Raw genomic sequence first — 19467 nt, 5'->3', positions numbered from 1 at the left:
ATTGGTGAAAGGAACTTCCATAGTATTTAAGTGCATGGGGGAATCCTTACTAGAGTTTTCATTTAGGTGACATGTTTGTGTTTTGGGATTTATGGTCTCTTGAAATAAGCCTTTACTAATACCAGGATTTGATGAATATTCTTTCTGATAAATTCCTTCTTATTTAGTACTGACAAGTAAGGCCATAGAATTAGAACATGCAAACTCTCAAACAAAGTTGGAACTTGACATGATACTATAAATTGGATAAGATTGGGGCATAATATCATGATTAATCAAGCTCTTGTTGAAATAATGTGCATCATTGCATTGAGACACACCCATATCACTGCTAACCATCAAGGAAATTGATCATGAGACAAGTCATATGCTAAATTACCTACTTGTCCAAATGCATAAATATATGCCTCAACTTTATTACAATATCTATTTGAACCTATCTCACCCCACCATGTTTTAAAAGTACTCAAAGGAATGCATTGTTTAAATCCATCTATTGACAAGTAAGAATTTAAGGCAGTCTCTGGCAAGATTTCACCTAGCCTTTGATCCACAACAGGAAACCTAATATCAACATCCCCATCATAATTAATAGTGGAAAATTCCTCTGGAAGATTAGTAGATCTTTGCACTCAAAACTAGGCATTGACAATTGGTTCATTCTTCCATATAGTTGTAATGCTTGCATGGCATCAGTAAGATGTGTTGAAAATGATAAATACCATCTAGAGTTGAAAGGCATCTAAAAATTATCATGTGTTGTGCTACCTTAACATCTGCTAGCTATGTTCCAACCAACAAATCCATGAATTCAATTCAAGGTTTTATGTGTTATCTCAGAGTAGCACAAATAACCCTTGTGAGAGGAGATGAGTGCTATGACAAAAATTTCCTAAATGCAACAACAATATATTGGACACTTATAAATGATAATGGTAAGAGGGGTAAACCAAATAGTTTTATCACTACCTATATACTATTTTTCTCAACACAACCCCCCATATGTATCTGTGTTATGAAAATTACTCTCTAAGAGACGTGTAGCATTTCTTATACAATCTAGAAAAAGGATTTTATGTTTCAAGGCAAATTTTTAGAGCAAGTATCAATCCCCCAGATAAGATGTTTCCCTTTGATGATTCATCTCCATCAACAGAACTAACTATTTTATGTTCTAAATCAGTCTCCATGGGGACAAGCATAGAAGAGCTAGTAGATTCTTATAGCAGGGAAGAAAATTCATCACTAGATCCAAGTTTTACAATAGTATTTAAGATTTCAATCAATACATACACCCCTGGACCCCTCAAAGAAGAAGAATGTCAAATAAGCTCATGCAAGGAAGATGATAAGGACCCATTATTGTCATCTGACAAAATCCAATAAGTAGGTTTTTAATGTAAAACATTTCATAAAACATCTTAGAGTACCATGATCATTAATAGCTTGAAGACCAAGTTTATTAAGGCATCAATCATCCAAGCATTATGGTATACAAGCTACTGCATCTACAAAAGGGAGGAAACCAACCATGATGGCATCCAGAAAAACATTAGTCATACCAACAACATCTAGAACAAAATAGAAAGTTGGATCTTTGTGAATAATATCACTCATGATTGTAGATACAACTGAACAGACCCCACCACCAAAGTCCTCTAATATTCTGAATATAGTGCACAAGAAAAATGGAAAAGAACTCCCTTCAGATCCAATAGGTAAAAAAATTGTCTTGGTAACAAACATCATTCATACCCACTTGCTTTCTAGGCATAAATTCTAGGGATCCATGAGTTTTAAAATGTAATACATATTCATCCTTAAATATTTTATCCAAAAATGAGTAATAAGCAGAAAATCTATGGTGTGGACTTGTTGACTTTGCGAAAATAAGACTCATTTGATTGCCTTCATATCTGAAAGTTGGTTGCACTCCAGCGAAAACATTGCCGAATTGTTTTCCATATAAAAGAAGGTTCTCCCCATGAAAATTAAGGTTCCCTCAAGGCTTTCCATAGTTTTCTTCCAAGGCCTTAGCATAAGCTCTTAGTTGTTGGAAGACTCTCACACTCATTTTGTAAGCAATATCAATATTTGGGATGTCGAACTTAACTTCTTTGGCATGATTTTTCTTCAATCGGTGCCTCAGAAGTCTCTGGAAAACCTTCTACATTATATCCATCTCTCTTTAGTTCCTACAATACACTGAAAATTGATGAGAATACATCGAGGTAGGCTATAGTTCCAACATTTCCTTTGTCACGTGGGAAATTAAATACATATATGGTTGTTTTATTTTCCTCCTGCAGACATGAAAGCAATAATATATTGCATTATTGAATTCTTTCGTTATACCCAACTTTAATTATCTCAATTAGGTTATAACATGCAAAAGAAATTGAAATGGCATTTTGATGTGATCACCTTTGTTATTTTCTTTAGCTGAGACCACTTGATATCCCTTGTAAAAAAAATTTCAAAACAATTAGGAATCACATGGGATATGCCTACACATCAATATAAAGACATTAGAAACTTTTTTTCATGATCACTTCAAAAGGACCCTGCAATGGCTCAAGAGAAACTTTGATCCTACATATGTGTATGGTACCATGAACCCTGTTTTGGTATTCTAACATCGATGTAATGATAACTTTACTTTCACAACAACATAAACAAATTTTAGATAGATTATATTGTTAACAAGTTATGTAATTTATGAACTTGCTGAAATAGTGTTCAGAAAAAACAATGAAACCTACCCATTCTTGCATCATAGTCTGAGAAAACAATGGACTCCAAATCACCATAAATCTCAGGAAGAGAAACCTGCGACGCAACCAAAATTGGATACAATCCAAAAGTATTGATAAGACACTCCTCTATAGTCTAGAACACTAGTGGTAAGGCCATAATGTAGGGAACATCAAGCTTGGATAAAGCTTGTATAGCACAAGGATGATCTAACTAGCAAGTCCACCCACAAGTGTAAACACAATCAAGGAAACCAAAAATATACAAGATATTTCTTTGTTACTAGATCATATGAGAAATGCTCCACAGGGGTGGAAAAATCTTATCCACCTAAAATTATTGGCACAACCTTTGCACCTCTAGGCTCCATTTCCATCACAACAACTGCATAATGACTATTATCACCAATAATAATGTGGATTCTTTGTAAGGTGCTACCAATGGTTGGTGCATTTGGATTTTTAAGTTTCTCATTTGGATCATTTATATTGTCATACGAACTCAAAAACTCTTTAACATCACCATACATGTAAGGATCTAGACAGTTCCATATTCATGTATCAAAATAGATGACTAGATCATGAAAATCCATTTATGTTTGTTTGAGAGTAGGCACATACAACCCAACAATCATCTACGGATCCACATAACCAAAACTGAAAACTCATGATATAGGCTCTAACATCCTCAGTCTTATTGCTTCGCAAATACTTGAGGGATTTGGGTAGGGTCCTAACAAGTTTAAACATTTGAAAGCCTGATGAATTCTTATTTCTTTTAAACATTTGAAAGAAATGGATTTTGGATTGCCCAAATTAGATATACTAAAAGAACCCAATTTATTTAGTCTCATTACCTCTGGCATTGAAGGGAAAACCAAGAGATCATTCAGTCTTTTGCTTTATGTGCCCACTACAACCTTTACCTTTTGAGAAAGTTCCTCGACAAATATCATAGATATGATGAATATATTCACATTAGAGAGATCTTTGTAGAACACGTTGTAGGTATTTTCATCTCTTATATCCTCTATAAGGTACCCAACTATCTCAAATACAATACCTTTTCTTTTTTGGTAAAGATTTGTGACTGTTGCAGTTACAGAAGCCTTGTATAAAGCTTCAAGAACAACATAGACTATTTTCACACTAGGTTGACTCTAAATTCTTTCTTGAGTGACTCGTCTCACCTATGGCATACCTTGTGTGCATAAACCATTTCAAACAATTGTAGAGGTAGCCTAATATGAATTTTAACCCAAATGAAAACTATAAAGAATTTTGAAATGAAATGGGAAATATGAGAATTCAATTTCGAGATTATGTTAGTCTAAGAGTTGATTACGTACTTGTCGTGCTTTTCAGTAGATGTGTTGAAAAGGATAAACATTGTCTATGCTTTAAAGGTATCTCAAAATTATGATGTTTTATGCTACCTCAATATTCGCCAACTTTGTTCCAACCATCAAATCGATGAATTCAATTCCATTTTTTATGTGCTCACTCGTAGTAGTACAAACAACCCTTGTGAGAGGAGATGAGTACTACGGTAAAAAAGTATTAAATGCAACAACAATATGTTGGCCACTTACAAATGATAATGGTAAAAGGCGACCTTTATACCCTTTTTCTCAGAAAAACTCCTCATATGTATCTATTTTATGGAAATTATTTTCTAAAAGAAGTGTAAAGTTGCTTATACAATCTAGACAAAGGTTTCTATGATTGAAGAAAAAAATTCAGCAGAAGTATCAACCCCCCATCTTAGATGTTTCCCTCAATAATTCATCTCCATCCACTAACCTAACTATTTTTTGTTCTAAATCAGTTTCCATGGGAACATGCACAGAATATTTGGTAGATTCTTGCAGCAGGGAACACACTTCATCGCCAGATCTAAGTTTTCCAATAGTATTTAATATTTCAATTAATACATCCACCCCAGGACCCCACAAACAAGAATAATATTGCATAAGCTCATCCAAGTCAGATGATAAGGAACCATGAGTGTGACCTACCAAAGCCAGTAAGTATGTTTTTTATGTAAAAAAATTCACAAAACATCTTAGATCACCATGATCATTAATAGATTGAAGACCAAGTTTATTAAGGCACAAAGCATTCAAGTATTGTGGTAAGCTATTGCATCTGCATAAGGGAGGACACCAACAATGATGACATCCAAAAAATAATTAGGCAGACAAAGAACATATAGAATAAATTAACAAGTTGGATCTTTGTTTATAATATCACTCATGACTATAGTTGTAAGTGAAAAGACCCCACCACCAAAGTCCTTTGATATTCTAAATATAGTGCACAAGAAAAATGGAAAATAAATCTCTTTAGATCTATATAGGTAAAAAAAATTGTCTGGGTAACAGACATCACTCATATCCACTTCCTTTTGAGCCATAAATTGCAGGGATCCATGATTTTTAAAATGAAAGACTTCATTAGCCTTAAGTATTTTATCCCAAAATGAGTCATAATATTTAAGGCTAATGACATTCCCAATCCATATAAAGTTATATAACAATATATTATGCATAAATTCATAAGATCATCTCATATTATATGATAATACCGCATTTGACACTTTATATTTATCTACAAAGCGTGATTGAACCTCCAAAATGTGTTTAACCATTGATACTTCCACAAAGGATCTACATTTTCACACTGAGTTGGATCACAGGTCTAGCCTCTGGACTCTCAAGTCTTGAAAATCGAGATGAATTTTAACAAGTTCAGCCAAGTCTAAAGCTGAGTATGAACCAAGTAACTTGGCTAAGATAAGACTTGGGAAGACCCATGGGGACTTATGCGTCTCCCATGAGTCAAACCTCTATAGATTTGTTTGTACTCAATGTAATATCAAAGAAATTGTCAAGGATAAAAGTTGAAACCTGTTAAAATGATGCAATAGGAAGAAATAATGGAGGTACAATTTCTTGGAAATACTAGAGAATTCTTTCAATTGGATTGGAGACAAATCATTCTCTTATAGAGGTTACAAATATTCTAAGGCATGTTAGCTTCAAGCTACTAATCATTAAATAGAAAAGTGATGCACAATGCAAATGAATTATTGCAAGATCTGACAGGAAACAAAATAAAATAAAATGATATTATTGTCCACAAATGAGATAAATAAGTCAATTGAAATGAAGAATAGAAATGAACAAACAAAATGGAATACCAGGAGAACCTACAAAAAGAAGAAACCAAAATCTAGAACATAGATTAGAGGACGGTAAACAATGAAAAAATATGGGTGAAACAAAAGAGTAAAACCCTAAATAATGTGGTCTGTCTATTATAGAAGTAAACCTACTGCAACAAGAGAAAGCCATTGTGTCATAAGTAAAATGACAGGGGAGAGAAACACCCATGTTAAAAACGGAACCTCCATTGCTATTGACAACAATGAACTCGCCAATTTTGGGCCAGATAATGTCCCTAGAGAGTGGTTAGCACTAAGAATGTCAATGAAGGGTAACACCCTTGTGAGCACGAATGCCAAAACAAGAAATGTCATCTTTTTTAACCACCATGACTATGTTGATGATTGTTGGGCCGTTAATATGCCATTATTATTATCACTTGTGAACGCTTATTCCACCCATTTCTACCATTCTTCATCACGTCATTTATTATAATTTATTATTTAAATCCATTTTATAATGATTTATGCTCTTATGAATGAATATTATTTATTCTCCTTTATTTCTAATAAATTGATGATTATGCATGATTTTATCAATGGAAGTTTAATAAATTGGTTATAACATTATTCACTATTTTTAGCCTTCAAGATAATTTCCAGATTGAAGATTTGATCATTAAAAGTGCCAACTCAGAAATTCGCTGGAATAAGAAGTGACGTTTTTGCGTTTGAGATTCTAAGCAAATGAAGATGAATCTGGAAAATCTGGAACATGGGTTTTGTCTAGAACGGACCCAATTAACTTTAGTGAAGAACGGTTTGCCCAAATTCGGCTTGTACTGAGAGAAACGCAGGGTTCTTTGAGCATGATTTTCTCAGATTTGTTGTTGCGGCTGTCCTCCAAATCTCAGCTGCAAAGCCAAATTCGTCTTGTTCTTGTTGAAAGCTGGATGGAAATATATCTTCTTGTTTATCAATTGGTTGGAAACAATCCAATTTTTTACTCTAAATTATGTTGTACTTATCTTTATTGTAACTGCTCTCTGATCTCTCTTTATTTAAATCAGAACAGAGATCAGAGAGGAAGATGATTTTTGGGATGATTTGGGGATGGAAAAATGATGGATTCGAATGAGGGAGAATTGATGATTTGAATTAGAGATTCAGAAGCAAGGATTCATGATAGGATAGGAAGAAGAAGGGATTGTTGCATGTGGTAATCCTCAAGCTTTTGCTATTGTAATGATTTCACAATTTGATGATTAATACATGATTTGGGAGTTGCTGTTCACTCTTTTCATCTGAAGTAACCCAGCAGGGTCCGCTGGCGGCTAAGGGCCCAGCCTCTAGTGGAGTACGTTGCTGCTGTATTATATCTTTATGCTTCATGTGTGGTTTGATCTCTTTCCTTTACTCTGTTCAGTAATATGACGCACTTTACTATTTTACATATCAGCGCTGTTATATATATTCGATTGGATACTATTGTTATTTTCAACGGGAATGCTATGTTATCATTTTATCTTTGTATTGCATTGATGTTCCTTTTGATAATTGATATAACATTGTTGTTCCTTACATATTGTCATTCGATTACAGATTAACCGCGTTGTATGTTCCTAAATCGGTACAACTGTATGATGTATTATTAAATTGTGACTGTTGTTTATTCGGGATTGCTGTTCCGTTACAATTGTTGTTACTTTATAACTGTGATTCATGCATATTGTATCGAAGCTCTGATTACTGTCCCTTTTAATGATAAGTATGTTGCGCGCTTGATTTGGATTGTTGTACATTCATATTTAGTTGCTGTTCCATTTCAATTGCTGGTCTATTTCAAGATTGCTGATTTGTTGTTTCATTTACTTGCCATTTCTTAAGGACAGACTCAGGCTGTAGTGAGTGTCAGCTTCTGCTATTTGGCTCCCAGACCTCTGATCTGCTCCCATCAGTTATGAAAGGGATAGGTTATTGCCACCAAACCCTTGGCTGATGTGCTGTTCTATTTCATCGTTATTTCCTTTACTTGCCGTTTCATTTATATTCATCAAGGACGATCTCAGGCTGTAGTGAGCCCCAACATCTGCTACCTAGCTCCCAGACCTCGGATTTGTTCTCATCAGTTATGAAAAGGATGGGTTATTGCTACCGAACCTTCGGCTGATGCAATGCTTGATGTGATTTAGCCTTTTGAAGTAGTTAAGTTATAGACATGCAGCCATTTACTTTTGTAGCTTTTAAGCACTATACTACAAAACATTACTCTTGAGTAAATCCTCAGACTGAGTACACTATTGAAATAAAAAGTCATCCCTGGGTTGATAATTAATGTGAAGGTAATTAGGAGTTCAAAAGACACCTTTTTATCGCTCCACATTTTGGCGCCGTTGCCGGGGAGAGTGTAGCCATTTCTAAAGAGTAGTGTGAATCTGATGAGTGCCTGCTAGGGAAGAGTTGGATCTTAAAAACGGAAGGTAAGAACCTGCGTGCGGAGCATGTAAAAGCCCTGCTCCACTGTCCGCTTTCCTAACAGATTTGTTGTTGCTTTGTTGGGTAGAAATAGATGTTTGAATTTTTGTGTGAATGAATTAAAAGAAAAAATAGAAATTTTGAAAAACAAATCTCATGATTTCTCTCAAGTGGTGATGTAAGCACCACCCATTTCACTAACCGATTGACAGGAACATTTGAAGAAGGAGCCTCAAAGAAACACATGAAAAACATCTTATATTATGGTAAGAAATGGCTCACGTTTCTACTTTTGAATTTCCTATCAAAGATCTAGGAGGAGTGACACAAATGCACATAATTCCCCCATCTTTACCAAATTTTCATGGTTTAGCAAATGAAGATCCAGATACATTCTTATTTGAGTTCGAAATACTTTGTAGAGGATATGATTATTGTACTAATGATCAAAGATTGAAAGTGTTTCCTCTTACTCTAAAAGGAGCAGCTCTCCGATGGTTCATGAGCCTAGGTGGGAATTGCATCCAAACATGGGAGGACATGAAGAACATATTCTTGAAGAAGTACCAAGACTATTGCAAATCCAATGAAGATATTTTCGGTATGATACAAGGGGAAGATGAAAGTTTGGAGGACTATGTAAATCGATTTCATTACAACCTTCAAAAATCAAAATATAAGCATTTGGAGAAAGAGACCTTAAAAACACTCCTTCTTAAAGGGATCAAAGATGAATTTTTAGAACTCTTAAATCTGATAGGAAAAGGTGATGTTTTTCAGTTATCATATGATGATGTTTGTGAATTGTGCATAAGGTATTCAAGAGGAATCTCCAAGGCTGGTAAGAATTCTAGAGATGTTTTTTCTTTGTTTTCCAAATCTGCTACAAGAATAGGAGACATAAGAGCTGAAATCAATGTTTTATTTGAAAATTTTAAAGTTGATTTTATTAGCTCTCTAAATGAAAAATTGGATGTTTTGCAGGTTCATAAAAATGAAGAATTTGATGAAGTGTTTTGCCCTCATGACCGAAAGGAGCATCCCATAGATACTCACTCTTCCTTATCTACGATGGAAGTAGCATATCAAAGAGGTGAGGAAGCTGCAACAAGGTCAATAGGTATGGTTCAAAACACTTCTTCTCCATTCTCTTACTTGCATAATCCATTATGGAATACTCATGTTCTAGGGCAGCCATGTCAATTTCAATATAACCACCAATCTTATCTACAAGTTTGGCATGGTTCACCTTATGATTGCATGACTACTCTCCCTCATCTTGTAGCACAAACATATTCTCCATATTCTTCACTAGCTCTTTCGCAACACCTTGCTTGCCCATCAAAACCATTCACACAACCCAATCAACCACATCATCAAAATGCTCCATTCCTTACACATTTTCCTGCTTAACTAATTCCACACCCTCACCATAATAAACCAGTACAACATGCTTACAATGTTGAACTGCCAAATTTACCCACCCTTCCCACCCATTCTATCTCACATGCGCCATTAAAGAAAACTTACAATGAGATTCAGAATGTTTCAAATTCAAAAATTGTAGAAGCTATGGAAGAAAATGAGGTTTCTTTTAGTATGCATCAACAAGTCATTTTAAAAGCTCAAGAACTTCATGGTATGATGGCTATGGGAAATCAAGAAACTAAAGAATATATTGAAGATTGGTTTCACTCCATCATTTGTTTGCAACATCACTCCATACTTCAACAATTTTTGAAACCATCTTTTCAAGGGAAGTTGGCTTCTCATACCCTAATTTTCATTAATATGCATTTTTCAAATTTGGGTATGTGTATACATGAAGCCTTATTTCGAAAATGGCTCCACTGGAAGTATTCATATACGTAGTCATATTCATCTTTCAATCAAAATAGGTTAGTGTAGGAAATAAAATAAATAAGGGAATAAATAAATGCATTTTGTTTTTTCATGTAAAACTAGTGTTTTTTTTTGTTGCAACATGTTATGAAAATCAACATCGGTGATAATTTTTTTTTAAATCATTTGTGTATGTAGATGAATCATAATGGAAATAATAAGTTCTAAAAACACTCATTTTCATTTTTATCACCAATTTGAAAAAATGCTTGAATTTCATTTTTTTGGCTTGCGGGCTTGATGAACTTTTTGGAAAAACAGTCGGAACAGTCATGTTTTGAGGGACCAAAAGTGAATATTTTTAAAACATTTTTCTACCGAAAGTAGCCCTTGATGTCTACTTTCTAACCCAATTTGAATCACTCAATTTGGATTTGAAACGAAAAATTTAGAACCAAAACATTGACAGGGTGTCTAGTGGGCAGCTCAGGAATAGAGTTGGGACAGTCAATTTTTGGAGGCCTAAATGACCATATTTTTAAAACCTGTTTCTACGGTAGATTCCCCTATGAATATAGTTTACAATGCAATTGGAATCACTCATTTTTGATATCTTATGGGGAAGTTATGATCAAAATACTGACTGTCTATCGTAAATCAGCACTCTTAAAACTATGTCTTTCCGACTGTTCCTTACAGTATTTGACCTATCAATTCTTCTTCTCTTCAAAACCTGTTTCTATTGGAAATAAATAAATGAATATAATTTCATTTCCAATTTGAATCATTTGAATCCGACATGAAACGAAAAAATTATGCTTGAAATATCAACTGTTGGTCTAGGCTGGGTAATCGAAAATGACCCTGTTATGAAGGTTGTTCTAACTAAAATTGACATATCATATCATTGAATTTTTAAAACCTGTTTCTACTGGAGATAAAAATTTGAATTAGCTCTCATTTGGCTTTGGAATCACTCAATTTCGACTAAAAACAAAGAAGTTGTGATTAAAACACTGCAGGTTAACATGATTGGCCACTGCTCTCCCGCAGGTAACAAATAAACTTTACTTTGTTATTTTCTCCTTGGATTTGTTCTATAGAGTAACTACTTGTTAGTTTTTTTTGCATAATTCTTGGATTAGGGGAGCCCGCACACCTCTCTTTCTCCATGATTTAATGTTTTATTGCAGGTAGATACTCGTTTTTTGCAGGTCTTGGGAAAATAAAGAACGTCAATTTAAGGACAAGTGATTCTTGAAAGAAATTTTAAATGAAACAAGGGAATTTCATTCAACTCATTACCCAACGGATTCATAATAGAACAAATGAAGAATTGATTTCGATTTGAAGATTCATGTCTTGTCACTGCTGCCAAAACATTTTTCAAAGAGATCATTTTTTTTGACATAATATTATAGCTGTTGTAACTTAATTTATTTACATATTGTTTTTAAATAAAATGTTGTTTCTTTTCTAATTTCTCTTATATTTTGTGTTTCAGGTGTTGCTTCATTCAAAGTGTAACTCATCCTTAGCATCAATGCCGTGAACAGCTAATTTGTTTTTTGCATGCTTTCATTTTATGATTGTCTATTTTGTTGTTCCTTTTTCATGTTTTGTTGTTCCTTTTCGAATGGAATGGCACTTCTGCACTTTCACGTTTTGCTATTCCTTTTCGAATGGAACAACACTTCTGTATTTTCACGTTTTGCTGTTCCTTTTCGAATGGAATAGCGCTTCTGCACTTTCACGTTTTGTTGTTCCTTTTCGAAATGGAACAGCGTTTCTGCACTTTCACGTTTTGCTGTTCCTTTTCGAAATGAAATAGCACTTCTGCACTTTCACGTTTTGTTGTTCCTTTTCGAAATGGAACAGAAGTGAAAAGGAACAACACTTCTGCACTTTCACATTTTGTTGTTCCTTTTCGAATGGAACAACGCTTCTGCACTTTCACGTTTTGCTGTTCCTTTTCGAATGGAACAACACTTCTGCACTTTCACGTTTTGTTGTTCCTTTTCGAAATGGAACAGCACTTCTGCACTTTCACGTTTCGCTGTTCCTTTTCGAATGGAACAACGCTTCTGCACTTTCACTTTTTGTTGTTCCTTTTCGAATGGAACAACACTTCTGCACTTTCACGTTTTGCTGTTCCTTTTCGAAATGGAACAGCACTTCTGCACTTTCACGTTTTGCTGTTCCTTTTCGAAATGGAACAACACTTCTGCACTTTCACGTTTTGTTGTTCCTTTTCGAATGGAACAGCACTTCTACACTTTCACGTTTTGTTGTTCCTTTTCGAATGGAACAACACTTCTGCACTTTCACGTTTTGTTGTTCCTTTTCGAAATGGAACAACACTTCTGCACTTTCACGTTTTGCTGTTCCTTTTCGAATGAAACAACACTTCTGCACTTTCACGTTTTGTTGTTCCTTTTCGAAAGGGACAGCACTTCGACACTTTTGATTTTTTCTGTTCCTTTTCCAAAGGAATGACACTTGTGTTGTTACTGTTCCTTTTCCAAAGGAACTGCACTTTTGATTTTTGCTGTTCCTTTTCCAAAGGAACGACACTTGCGTTTTTGTTGTTCATTTTCTAAAGGAATGACACTTTTAGTTTTTGCTGTTCCTTTTTCCAAAGGAACAACATTTCCATTTTTCACCCTTTTTTTGTGTGTATTTTTGCTTTTTTTTGGTGTGCATTTTCTTTGTTGTTCCTTACAAGGAACACCACTTTTTGACTGTTTTTGTTGTTCATTCAAAAGAGCAACACTTTGGGATTATTTTCGAGAGCAACCCTTCCTTCCTCTTATGGGATTATTCCTAATCCATCTCAACCACATTTTACTGATTCCATTTTTTTGGCATGAAGTACACTATTTTTATGAGGACAAGAATTATGGATTCTATTGAAGCGAGTTAATATCATTCACGTTATGATCTTTAACAGGACAGCTCCTTGATGATAATTTTTTTTTTTAAAAAGGGACACAATTATTTATGTACTACTTTACTACATTGTTTTCTGTTGAACATGATGTTGATTGATCATCTTAATACCATGTTGGTTCCACCTTTCCTGGTTATAATATTCTCTGTCTATAACAAATGAGATTATGGATATATTTTTTCTATTGACATGTTCAACTTCTTCCACCATCCCTGCTCTTAAGGAGTACTGAGCCTCCCTCTTTTTATCATAAAAATATGTGATAACAACAAAATTTTGTTCGCAGATGGAGGATAGGGGGTCTCATTACGAGCCAGCCTACCATGTTCATAAGGCTGTAACAAAGTGACATTCCCATTATGGCCACCACACCAGGGTTATGATCCACTGGATAACCAGATTATCCTTGGAACATGAGGTCTCATCACGAGCCGGCCTGATCACTTCTGCTACATCCCAGTGAATGGCAGTGTGGTTATCTGGTTACCACGCCAGCGCACTGGTCTCTTCTGTAAAAACAACACTGAAACTCTCTAGTTATAAATTGAGGATTCTGGCTCATATGGGTTAAAAAGCAACTCTACCGAGGCTATGGACGCCTGCTGGCAGCAGAGGCTCTACTTATGGTATTGAAGTTATATCTTATCGTTAATTATTACTATAATACCCTTTTCTTATTTTTTTCTTTTTATCAGAGAAGTTATTTCCTTAATTGTTTTTCCCTATTTTGAACCTTTATGCATGTTTTATGATCAATCACATCATTTTCAGCTAGCATACTATCAGTAAAGCATCTTTTTGGCATATTATTGTTCTTTTTCTCTTTTTCATAACTTATCATCAATCCTAAGCGTCCTATCTCTTATTCATAACTATCTTTACATACTCTGCTCTCATTATAACCATAACTCTCGTTGCCCTATCATTGATATGTGTACTCTACTTCATTTACTGATATATTGTTCATTCATGTGCCTTGCCGTCAGCATAACCCCTCTCATACGCTTTATGGTCATGGAATTCCTTTTCCAATTGGAGGGGGGAATGTATGCATTATGGGATAGCATGCGATATAATTACTGCACTCTGCCATAACTTGTTGATCTGACAAAATATTAGTCTTGCATGTATAGAAAAGTTTTTCTGATTGAAATTTTTGCATGCATCTTAATCTATTGCTATTCAAAACTAACATTATGGATTCAAGAACATTGTGTGCAGCATAGTGCTTTGTTTACAGGAAAACAACAAGTATGGGGAATTCTATTCACAGCATGACCACACTATTGCAACTAATAGAAGAGGCTCGCGAACATGAACAATTCTTCAGACATGATGTGCTTACCTGGATTCCACCTTTTGCATCACTTTCAGCACCAACTCTGCCTACATTAGCTTCAACAACTGCGAGTCCATATATGTCATTCCACATTTTTGGGAGGTAAAACTTGAGGTAAAATCACATAGTTTTCTGATTTATTACGAATTTAGGAGAATTTCATGAACATCCATTTTGAGCATTATTTATCATTCTTCATTCCACATCTTTAACACTTCCCTTTTTTCAGCAGCATATCATTTTCGAGTGTGGGGGAGTGTTCCTTTCATTCATTTCTTTCTTATGATCACGTCATTCATATTCTTTATCATCCATTGCTATTCTTATTCATTCTCAACACCTCCCTTATTCCATGTTGTTTTACACCAACAACAGCTGGTAACAACCACCTCTATTTGTTTTCTAGCATCGCATGAGGGCATGCTAATTTTTCAGAGAGGGGGAGGAATTGCTATGCATGATAGATGTTTTCTAATTTCTTTCTCATTAAAGGCATACAACTTCAGGGTAGAAATTGATTTCCATAATACACACTCAATTCTTGTGATTTTTGGAAAAGACAGACGTATCATTAATATAAATCCAGACAATTTCAAGATAAATTAGTTCATAAAATTTCGGAAATCATGCACTCTCACCTACAACCATTTTGTTTATATATCATGATGCGTGCATCAAAACGATCTGATTTTTGGAGCATAGAGGCATTCATATATTGTAAATTCACTTAATCTGGTTTGTAGTTTTTGAGAAAATGCTTAATGAAGTTTGTTGTTATCTATATCATATTTTGCTGCAACTTCATACATGTAGTTGAATGTCAATGTAAAAATTGTTATGCCTTCATCAAGATTGCTAAGATTGAATATTCATTAATTAAGGGAGAATTCATTTGTATTATCCATTTCATGAGCTGAGATGAACAAATTTTTTATCGCTTGGTTAACACATGGGTTTTTGTCTTTGGGTTGCATGAGGACATGCAATATATTCAGTTTTCGTTGCATGAGGACATGCAACATATTGAGTGTGGGTGTATGTTGGGCCGTTAATATGTCATTATTATTATCACTTGTGAATGCTTATTCCACCCATTTCTACCATTCTTCATCACGTCATTTATTAGAATTTATTATTTAAATCCATTTTATAATGATTTATGCTCTTATGAATGAATATTATTTATTCTCCTTTATTTCTAATAAATTGATGATTATGCATGATTTTATCAATGAAAGTTTAATAAATTGGTTATAACATTATTCATTATTTTTAGCCTTCAAGATAATTTCAAGATTGAAGATTTGATCATTAAAAGTGCCAACTCAGAAAATCGCTGGAATAGGAAGTGGTGTTTTTGCAGTTGAGATTCCGAGCAAATGAAGATGAATCTGGAAAATCCGGAACATGGGTTTTGTCCAGAACGGACCCAATTAACTTTAATTAAGAATGGTTTGACCAAATTCGGCTTGTACTGAGAGAAACGCTGGGTTCTTTGAGAATGATTTTTTCATATTTGTTGTTGTGGCAGTCCTCCAAATCTGAGCTGCAAAGCCAAATTCATCTTGTTCTTGTTGAAAGCTGGATGGAAATATATCTTCTTGTTTATCAATTGGTTGGAAACAATCCAATTTTGTAATGTAAATCATGTTGTACTTATCTTTATTGTAACTGCTCTCTGATCTCTCTTTATTTAAATCAGAACAGAGATCAGAGAGGAAGATGATTTTTGGGATGATTTGGGGATGGAAAAATGATGGATTCGAATAAGGGAGAATTGATGATTTGAATTAGAGATTTAGAAGCAAGGATTCATGATAGGATAGGAAGAACAAGGGATTGTTGCATGTGGTAATCCTGAAGCTTTTGCTATTGTAATGATTTCACAATTTGATGATTAATACATGATTTGGGAGTTGCTCTGCACTCTTTTCATCTGAAGTAACCCAGCAGCATCTGCTGGTGGCTAAGGGCCCAGCCTCTGGTGGAGTACGCTGCTGCTGTATTATATCTTTACGCTTCATGTGTGGTTTGATCTCTTTCATTTACTCTGTTCAGTAATCTGACGCACTTTACTGTTTTACATATCAGCGCTGTTATATATATTCGATTGGATACTATTGTTATTTTCAACAGGAATGCTATGTTATCATTTTAACTTTGTATTGCATTGATGTTCCTTTTGATAATTGATATAACATTGTTGTTCCTTACAGATTGTCATTCGATTACAGATTAACCGCGTTGTATGTTCCTAAATCGGTACAACTGTATGATGTATTCTTAAATTGTGACTGTTGTTTATTCGGGATTGTTGTTCCGTTACAATTGTTGTTACTTTATAACTGTGATTCATGCATAAAGTATCGAAGCTCGGATTACTGTCCCTTTTAATGATAAGTATGTTACGTGCTTGATTTGGATTGTTGTACATTCATATTTAGTTGCTGTTCCATTTCAATTGCTGGTCTATTTCAAGATTGTTGATTTGTTGTTTCATTTACTTGCCATTTCTTAAGGACATACTCAGGCTGTAGTGAGTGTCAGCTTCTGCTATTTGGCTCCCAGACCTCTGATCTACTCCCATCAGTTATGAAAGGGATAGGTTATTGCCACCAAACCCTTGGCTGATGTGCTGTTCTATTTCATCATTATTTCCTTTACTTGCCATTTCATTTATATTCATCAAGGACGATCTCAGGCTGTAGTGAGCCCCAGCATCTGCTACCTAGCTCCCAGACCTCGGATTTGTTCTCATCGGTTATGAAAAGGATGGGTTATTGCTACCGAACCTTTGACTGATGCAATGCTTGGTGTGATTTAGCCTTTTGAAGTAGTTAAGTTATAGACATGCAGCCATTTACTTTTGTAGCTTTTAAGCACTATACTACAAAACATTACTCTTGAGTAAATAGCCGCCTCAAACTGAGTACACTCTTGAAATAAAAAGTCGTCCCTGGGTTGATAATTAATGTGAAGGTAATTAGGAGTTCAAAAGACACCTTTTTATTGCTCCACAATGATGAGCCCATGGATTTCCTTTTAAGAGTAAAAAAAACTAAAAAGACCCAATTCTACTATCCTTTGAGGCAGAAGTTGGGAATTCCTTGTTTTTGTCATAATATCCAAGGCCAACTAATCTCAGAGGAGGAGAGAAACCTAGTCATGTCAATTTTTCCATAATATATATGTTGAGACCTCACTCAGCTAGTTATTGGTTTTCTCTAGGTACATCTCAAGGTTTAAGAAAATTATCTAAGGAACACTATCTTCATATGTTCCCCATACTATGATATTTGGTGAATGTTTCATTGCTTCTTCCAAGGCTCTGCTTTTTCCGCGACTTTTCTCCACTGCCTTAATCAAAAAATTCCCACCCTCGTATATTTGAGAGTCAATGATCCATTGGTGAGGGACTTTGTGGGGCACTTCTAGGCCAAGTTTTATTAGGTTAATTACTTCTTTCTTTTAGACAATCTCTATTGGTTGATACGATACACATCCCTCACCCATGAGTAGGATGGTGGTATATCTATGAGACAACATGAACAAACTTACTCTTACATGGCCAGAAGACATGTGAGTTTTACAAAACCTCAAGCCATTTTTGGTCACTACATCATATGACCACTTGAGTCATCTTAAGGAACAAATCACCACCATGAGTTTCTTCACCTCAACCTAATGTTAGGAGAGAAAAGTATTCTCTCACTTCTCCCTTCTCTTCTTGCTCAACAACTCCTCCCATGACCCTCAACCACAAGTACTATCCAAATGGAATCATTAAGCTTTACATCAGGCCCTTCACAATGATTGATGAAGACAAGCCCCTTTTCACTCCTCTTCCTCTACTTTTGTTTCCACTAATGATGTATACATGGAGTTAGACCTTGCACCTCATAGAGTTTGACTAGCTCCGATGGTTTGTTAACATTTTAGTTGTCCGAGTGTTCTAGAGTCTAGCTTAAAGAAGTAAAAAGAATTCACAAACATTCACTAATCAAATAGAAATCACCTGATGCTAATTCCCTAGATTTCTCAACAATATTGTATAATACTAATAAATACCCTATTGTTCCTATCAATAAACATTCAAAGTACTAATATTGTAATGTATAAGCCTTAGGGTTGTCTAGCCATAGTAACAATCACTGAAATTTTCCAATGATTTATGTAGATCGGTTGGATAAGACTGAAACAAATCCTCCCACTTAAATTTACGTTTCCTAATTTCAAAAATAAATCATAAACTCAAAACAACATTTTGTTCTACTCATAACTAATACTTCACATTTAAAAGAAAATAGTGATCACTATTCAACCCATATGTGTACAAGGGTGATCTATACTTGAAAGGGATCATGTCACTTCAAGGGTCTTTGATGACATCAAATCATTGTAGATAATATATCGTATAGTGTTAATTCCTACCAACAAAATTGGAAGGGATGATCCAAGATTCTAATGCACAAAACCTAGCGTGTCTACCAATAGTTTACATCGATGAAATTTTCCATATATTGGTTGGATATCTAGTTAGAAAGAATTCTGTTATAGACCAAGTGGAACTGAAACACATCTTTCGACTTAAATTTACATTTCCTAGTTTCAAAACTTCATCGCAAAAGTCCATGCAACATTATGTTTTATTCTTAACTAAGCCTTGATGTTTAAACCAAAGAAGAGAGAGAGAAAATAGGACTTCAAAGAGACCTTACAATATCCTTAGTTTAGAGAGACCTTTACAATATCCTTCTTCAAGGCCAGGATGTGGCTGCAATGATTCATAATCTACATTAAATACATTTGCACATCACTTAGTTCAAAATACATTGAGATAATTTAACTTTAAAAAAGGTAAAAGTTGCACGCAAACATCTAGAAAGCTATCAAGGATCAAATTATTTAAATATGTAATAACCAAAATAATAACAATTACCTT

General features: G+C 34.7%; 1 pseudogene; it reads right to left on the bottom strand.

The window, feature by feature from the left end:
- Nucleotides 1–1705: 1705 nt before the first annotated feature.
- Nucleotides 1706–19467, bottom strand: part of LOC149145241 (magnesium-chelatase subunit ChlH, chloroplastic-like) — an 89739-nt pseudogene continuing 71977 nt past the window's right edge.

The sequence above is a fragment of the Pinus tabuliformis genome, chromosome X (assembly GCF_031772625.1).
Source record: "Pinus tabuliformis cultivar Carrire ecotype Pingquan chromosome X, CPIR1, whole genome shotgun sequence".
Taxonomy (NCBI): Eukaryota; Viridiplantae; Streptophyta; class Pinopsida; order Pinales; family Pinaceae; genus Pinus; species Pinus tabuliformis.
Note: the sequence above shows the minus strand (reverse complement) of the source record. Positions and strands in the feature narration are given on the sequence as shown.